We start from the raw sequence: 8,776 nt of genomic DNA, 5'->3' as shown, positions 1-8,776 counted from the left end.
TGACTCTGCAGTTTGCTGTGATGGCTGCGTGAGCGTGAGGTTACGCCTCTCGATTCAGAACGACATGTGCTAACTGGGCACTTCCTCTTTAAGAGGTGGGTAGCCAATCAGGAGGCCAAACAGTAAGAGCACGGTGTCCTTGGAAACGACCTTGCGAGGTTGAGAGTCTTAAAGGGGATGAGGAGGGGGAAACAACCTCAGTAAAGGTCACAGCTTCATACATCAGAATTCCAAGTGAAATAATGCACAAACAGAAGAATGTGAAATACAGAGATAAATGAAGTAGACAGGGGGTATTGGAGTATTAAGAGAACAGCGGTCTCTGCAACACATGCAGACATCACCCCCCTCCAGATTAATGTGACTGCATGCCATGAGTCCTCGTTGCGTAATGACTTCTGTGAAAGGAACAGAGGACAAGATAGGAATAGACCGGGATTAAGGAGAGATGAAAGAGCGGGAATAAAGAAGAGGTTGGAGGGATGAGAGAGGTTTTAAAACAAGCAATCAAGTTGAGATTAAGTGTAGCTCACCGTCAGTGTTAAATGTATGACTCCTAATCCACAAGGCCTTTTTGTGTTAAAAATACCTTTTTCTCTTAACCTACGTATATAATGACCTTCGTTAAGAATAAAACTTGCAGGGAATAGCCTAAACATAGTGTATATAAAACATTTTGTGACAACTAGCCAAGGGGAAATTATATTATGTCACAAAATTTACTCAGTTGTCTAAATAGTTTTCTTAATTTACTGTATATGGCCGTCTGGAATTAACCGTATATATGTGCAGTGCTTGTTTTGTGTCGTAGTCTGCATGGAAACAGATATTTCATGCCTCTTCTGCAGCTGTCGGTCCTCAGAGTCTATTAGCACTAGGCTAGCATTTAGCACTGACTGAAATGTATGTGGGCACAATCAGGGCTTAAATAAAAAACCAAATACCTTACTTTTAAGTGTATCAAAATAAACTACAGCGGCCAAACCATATATTCAATTTTTTTTTTAAATACTACAAGATACTTTTACAAGAGAGCACAAAATTTCTTCAAAATCCCTGCATGAATTGGCCTATTTGATCTATCCCTTCAACATAACACTGTTATGTGGATTAAGTAAGCAATGTTTGATAGTAACAGCTTTTCTCTGCCCAAGTCATGCAATAAATCTGACATATGTCAGGGTTTGGGTGAGGTGCAAGGATAGAGGACCCAAATGCAGACAGCGGGTAAGGGGTTAATAAGACATTTAATGATCAAATAAAACAAAGACAAAACCCAACAGGGAGTAAAACAAGAACTAGGGTGCAACAGGACATGAGAACAGGAACAAGGACTAACTACACCTAACAAGACTGAAAATAACATATGACATAACTACAAAAGACTATACTACACTTACAAGACAAGAAACTCAACACAAGCAACAAGTGACAATGAACCAGCTCAGGACAGAAAACACAAGGGCATGATAAAGGTAACTAAATCAGGAGGGGAACGGTGTGGGGCATGAAATCATAACGAGTACTAACAAGGGGGCAGGAACAATGTCAAGACTGGAGAGAGACTATGGCAACCCATAAGTGGCAAAATTGTCTCTCTCCACATAAAACATGGTGTTCTGTCATGATTCCGCCACTAGGCCAAGAGAAACATGACATGATTCGGCAGAATCATGACAACATAGGCCTTTCCAATCAGTTAACAGATCAAATATTCACATATGCCTGGCTGTGGTCTCCCAGATAAAGGTTGGTTATAAAATTATCAACAGTTAAATGTTTTACAGTTTGTAAATGACTTGTAATTGTATCCTAATTTAGTTACTTGGTGGTTGGTAACAATGGACCTACACTGACTCAATGATAATAATATTAAACATATTAACATATTATGTATTGATTGGGAGCTGAAAACAAACATTGTAGCAAAAATGATATTTAAAATGTTTAAATGTAGCCAGAAATATAATCAAGAAGTATCAACAGAACTTCTCAAGGAGTATTAATCCAATTCCAACCACACAAGAGAGCAGGTATTCCAAAACACTTAACAAAGGTCCAACAGAAAGAGTTAAACTTATGTGTGAATGTGGGTGAGAGAGTAAGTTTGTGATTGTGTGTGTGTAGCCTGTGGACTACATCACAGAGTCTCTTTTGCTACCTAGTTGATGCATTACCGTATAGGCCAACTAGTATTTAGCCTAGGCTACTAACACAAAGAACAAAACTTAACATTAACTCTTTTGAAGCAAGTTGTGCAATAGACAGATGGAAATCTTGCTGCCTGCACATTTCTTACCGTGACTACCTTATTCCAATCTTCTGTTCCGCTCTCAACAACAAGTCCGGGCAAACTACCGAGTAGGCACCATTCAGAGGCTGCATTTTTATGATGTCAGCACGTAGATACAAGTATTTTGCAGTATTTGAAAACTACAAAAATACGAACACTGAAGTATTTTGATAGAAAATATGAAGCCATTTTCATCAACCCAATCAAATACAAATTGCAAAATACATTGTAAAATACGTATTTTAAATACATGTATCATAAATACTGCTCAGTCCTGGGCACAATGAATCATGTAGGGGTGTATGCATTGCAAACACACACATGAACAAACAGTAGATAGCACAAACACCTGGGTTGCTAACCCTGAACTATCATTACTTATGATGAAGCTTGTTATTAGGATAACATTTTCAATAGATGAATGTCCACGCACACAGGCAAACACACACACACACGATAATGTCACATCTTCCTCATTAGTGTGAGAAACTGCTGTGGCTAGATTTCAGACACACATCATCATTCTCTCGCTTTTGCTGTTCTCGCTCTTTGTAACAAGTACACAAATTCACACAGACAAACACACACAAAATATTAGATCAGCGGATTTTGTCATCAGTAGTGTCCATGTGTGTTACCATCAAACAGCTTCTAAGACAATTACGGTATGCACATGCAGTCTGCAATGTAAAAGCTTTATATAAGGCGATGCGAGATTTGGAGGAAGGGACATTTTTCGCATGTTAAAGAGTCTATAAATAGCTGCATGACATCACTGCCTCTCCGCCACATCTGTTAGTCATGCTATTTATGCTAAACACACACACAAGCATACGCATTAAAGGGATACTTCACCCAATTTTTTTTATTCTCTCATCTTTTACTCACCTTCGAGTTGTAAATAATCTGTATACATTTCAAAATCCCCCACAGAGCCCCAGCACATAACCAATCCAAATTTAACCCCTGGTTATAAGCATTTTTCCTCTGTTCATCAGAACAAATAAATGTGTTCAGATTTGGAACAACTCAAAGCTGAGTATGATGACAGATTTTGAATTTTTCATTTTTTAGAGATTTCAACCCTTCTTCATTCAAATAAACTTCATTGTAGAGATAAAATGGTATGTTCTTCTAATGTTATATGTTGAAATACTAAGACACACTATAGAAACAGCCGAAAGCTTCACCTACGATTTTTTAGGTTTCCCACTTGTAAGAAAGTTTACTGACAGCAGGTGACAATACATTCTGTAATGCGTTTTAAAACTGACATTTTAACCCATTTTTGCATTAATAATCAAGTATGTACAATGGAATTTTGATAATGTATTTTTGATTGTTATCAGTACAGCCAAATGAATACAGAAAATGTTGAACAAACAGGGTAAGGTTTGTTTATAACATTAAAAAACTCACATAACATATGAAGAGCTCTTTTCCAAAACGCTATAAATCCATTTTGATAGTTTTCATGAAAATGACATTTTTTTACCTAGACCCAAACATTTTGTTAATATTCAATTTATCCTGTTAAAATGGTCAGTTGGCTCAGTCTGAACATGTTAAACAATGATTGTTAAATGAAACAACAATATTGTCTTTTATTTTTTCAAAAAAAAATTGGTTTATTTCTTTTTAAAAACAAACAAACAAGAGAACATGCAACATATGACATCAGGGACTCATACTATAAATTAATATAAATCAAATAAATGCAAATGCATGAAATAAATAACAACCAAATAAAATAAATAGTAACAAACTAAATAATAAAATAAAAAAAATATTTTCAATTTCACGTTTCAATATTTTCCACCACATACAACAAATAATTTAAAAATAACACGCAATTTGGCGTTTAATGCGTTTTGGAAAAGAGCTCTTCATTTATTGCTTACAATTGTGTTCAAATCAATGGTAGACAAATACAGGACACATAGTTAAGTATAAGTATGTAAGTTTTTATACCGTAAAGAAGACAGTAATATTCATAAATAAGGTTGCCGGCAGCAATGCCGGTGCACTCGACCAATAGGGCATGCATGTTATATGATAGATCAATTAGCAATCACTAGAATCCTTCAAACAGTGAGAAAGTCAAATCATCCAATCAAAATTCACCTTTGATGAAGAGCATAGAACACATGCTTCACATGCTACATAAACTGTTAAAGGAACAGCACAAATGTAACCTCTTTCATCATTAACTCGTCATTGTGTCATGTCAAATCTGCATGAAAAATGTTGGCAAACAAACATCGCCCCCCCCCATGGACTTTAATTCTATACACACCAAACCACTGAGATGTTTCTCAAAAAATCTTCCTTTTTATTCCACATATAAGAGTCTCATACATGTTTTAAACACCATACGACAGAATAAATGTTAAGTTTCAACATATGAACTATATCCCTTTAATACATCTGTGTTCCCTTCTCTCTTTAAGGCTCCCTTTTCTCTTTCAGTATTTCTCTAGATCTCATCAAAGGTCATTGACTTAGTGCCTTTATTTCCTTCTTTAATGTCAAAGCTGCTTTATTCTCTTTTATATATTTTTATGTCTTAACATTTGCACACAGTTATATAAGCCGACATGTTTATTTGGTCATAATAAATCAAATGTGCTTTTCAATGAGAACAGAAATTTGTTCCCCACCACAATTCCAGTGAAACTGACCTTTTCTGTTAAAGGGTCTTTTCATCAGGGTAGACACTAAAAGGAGAAACCATGTGGTGTTCTTATGCACAAAATGAAAAGTCTGTCATCATTTACTCACCCTCAAGTTGTTCCAAACCTGTATAAATGTCTGTGTTCTAATGAACACGCAAAAATATACTTGGAAAAATGTTAGCAACTGACAGTTCTGGGATTGACTACCATGGTAGTAAAAATATTTTGTCTATTTTTTTTAAAATGATATATTTTGAAGTATATACTGTTCTAGGCCACCTTTGACTCCCATTTATCATTGTCAATGATATCCTAGATATGTCAGTTGCAAACATTAGTCCAAATATATTTCTTTGTGTTCAGCAGAATAAGGGGAATTGTGTCATGACAATTGTAAGTCATGACACAATTTTCATTTTCCCTTTAACATGATGGTTCACATAAAACACACATGCGTACACGCACACACACAATCATCCAGCATCCAATAACTTCTCTCAACCACCTCTATTTCTTACTCACCATGCTGTTCTGGTCTCCTCCCCTTCCTCTTCCGTCTTCTCCTCCAGCACACCACGACCTTTCCACCTGACAGTCAGAGGTGAAACAGCAAGAGAGGCAGGTCAGAAAATAAAGAGATGTTCAATAGATAAGTGTGAGAGGGGGCCTGGTCTCTACTCCAGATACTGTCCAATAAGCCCCTTAAACAATCTGTCTAATCACAGCTTCTATTACTTATCACTCGCACACAGCATTGCATGGGGTCTAGAGTCACATGACTGAGCTAATATCATCCTCTTAGCGGGACAATGGGTTGTTTCATTTGTACACGGTAACAAAATAATTTTTGTTTCCATCCATTCAACATTTTTCTCACTGCTGTCTCTAAGTTTGGCAATACACTTATTGTACTGTTGCTAAAAACGTATAGCCATACATTAAGATTTAGTGAGTTGAATTTTTTTACAGTGTAGGAAAGCAGACTTAATGGGTGCACATAACATACTTACTCAATTTACTACACATTTTGTAATCACATATCATCTAACACATTTAACACACTCAGCGGGCTGCTTTTGACAGCCCATACAATGATTTGACTTGACTCTAGAAACATGGATGAGGGGATGAGTGTCATTTCATTTTAGCAGCAGTCTATCTAGAAACCAGAAAGAGTGTGTGTACTGTATGTGGCCATGCCCCAAATATCAAGGTCTGTGTGGATTTGAAGTACGACAGCCTTATTTTGAGCACGTCCTTGAAGTACACAAAACTGTGTCACATGTCTTTTTTTTCAAGAATTTCTTCGCATCCAGTCTAAATTTGTATGATTTTCAGTCTAATACCAAGTACTACAGAGGTAAATAACAAAGATAACACCATTGATCTACGTTGTTTTTGAGAATTCCATAAAATGAAAGTCAATAGTGGACAGTGTTGTTCGGTTACCAACATTCTTTAAAATATATTCTTTTGTGTTCTGCAGAAGAAAGTCATACAGGAATGACACGAGGGTGAATGTATGATGAAAGAATTTTCATTTTGGGCTGAACTATACCTTTGAAATTTTAATAAAATATGTTTCAAAACATAAAATCTATTTCAACATTTCATAGGCCAAACTACAGTTTGTTTCGGTTTGTCATTAATTAACAACAATAACAAAACACAATCCACTTTATCCATTGCTGTAAACCCATTATAATTAATGACACATTTAGATTTGTGGTTATTTAGTGTGAAATAATTACAGCTGCTCCCTGTTAAAATGAGTAATGTGAGTAAACAGTATTTTTTCAGTTTGCAGTGTTGTCTCATAATGCTTTGATTTGACGACATCCTGAACAAAATGAAAAATGCTGCGTTTGTCACCAGAACTTACGACATGCCTGCGTCATGTGCTGGAAAAAACAAGGCTCTGGTTCACGCGCAGCAGAGGGATAACGGAAGCTAGACATGAACATTAATAGCGATGTTATCATAGATATTTCTCTTAAACAAACGCATCGATTCGCTTCAGGAGACGTTTGTTAAAACTAGAGATCTGTGTTGAACAGTTCTTCGATCAATGGAGGAACTTTTTGGAGCTTCAAATAATCGACGCCCGCCGGAGCCAATAGCCTAGTGGCCAGTGCTCCGACATGTGGCGCGGTTGTCTCATGGTCCTTTCCCAAAGACACCCCCTTCTCTCTCTCACTTCTCTTCATGTCCTCTCTACAACTGAGCTTTACAAAAAAGCAAAACACCAAAAAAAAACAGTTTTTTCTAAAAAAAATCTACTCTGTAATCTTCTTGGAAGTAAAATGATACGTATTATTATAAGTTGACTCTAAGGGAAAAAAACATAACACTCCATTATGTAAGGTCTTCTCAAGACATTTTTTTGTATATTATATTGCATTTCTGTCAATAGATCCTCCAAAAAAATTACACACTGGACCTCAAACTCCAAAACGAATACAAATGTTTCGCATTCTTTCTGGGAAGAGAAATCATTTCTTTCTGTCTCGCCTGTCTCTTTGTTATCTGTGTCCATATAAAACTTTGACTACAAATACATACATATGAAGTATTACAATCATTGAATAAATGTAAAAAAATGTGATATGGACTGCAATATTTCAATAATTTTGATACACCTTGCAATCCTATAAATGCATTTTTTATCACCCCCCAAAAAACAACAGTTTCTTCCCCTGTAAAAATAACTTTTCTACTGACATCATCTAATACCTGCAGGCCGTTGGCCAGACTTATTTTAGGCATCATGTTAGAGTAACTGCATTCAGGTCATTATGTTACGGTATCTCAATAATCAAATCCCCAAAGAAAGAGATAAAGTCCCATTTATTTATTTGCTAAATAACACTATTTTCACCTCATGAAAGTACAGAAGTATTGTTAAGCACACAGAGTTGTGTTATCTGTACTTGTGGAAACTATAGTTGCATGGTAGTGCAACTCTATTCTATAGGGAAACGGACATTACTCACCAGCCATGACAACAGTGCACATGCTGCCATGCTCATCATAGTCAGACACATGGTTACAGGCAGAAAGGGAGGAGTGAAGTTTGTCCATCACACTTTATTAACATGGCCGACACACAAGCCAATTAGTACATAGACTCTGAAACACACACAGCCGGTCTCCAACTGCGTTCTGCACTGTGATTGGCAGAGAGGAAGGAAGGATCAGAGGAAAGTGAGCTCCACCTGCTCACTCTTTAACCTCCTTTTATCCCTCTTCCGGTTGCTCATCCTCCTCTCTTCTCATTTATTTTTAGATAGATTAGTCAAGGAGGGAGCAAGATGTCCTTACAGGCCTTCTGTGTCAGGTGTATAGATCCCGAATGAATAAATGTGTGTGAAACAAAATCGATTGCTTTTTTGTCACATTAGTTTATTTTTCGTCACAACATACGCAGATTCAAGATGTGGTGGAAATGAAAATTTTCCAATAATGCTACTATATATCCACAAAATAAAAATAAGTCAATTTCGAAAGTGTTGTGAGAGTTTCATTTCTAGAAATCCACAAGTCCCAAAGCACCCATAGTTGAAAGACTAATATCAAACTTAATTTTTATGTTAATTTGTAAATGTGTCCGAGTTTACCAATGATATGCTTCACAAAGTCCTGATGCGCCACATCTTTAAGAGTAGCCAGGATAGTACCCAGATAGGCCTACCACGGTGCACTCAAAAACACATTATCTAACATTTCTCCATTTACACAATCCCCACCAGACAGACACAAAGTGGCAAATGTCTGCAGCTGAATCAGGCAGAAGCACAGAGGTGCTTAG

Source organism: Triplophysa dalaica, chromosome 12, assembly GCF_015846415.1.
Source record: "Triplophysa dalaica isolate WHDGS20190420 chromosome 12, ASM1584641v1, whole genome shotgun sequence".
Classification (NCBI taxonomy): Eukaryota; Metazoa; Chordata; class Actinopteri; order Cypriniformes; family Nemacheilidae; genus Triplophysa; species Triplophysa dalaica.
The sequence above is the reverse complement of the archived record's forward strand: the minus strand, read 5'-3'. Positions refer to the sequence as shown.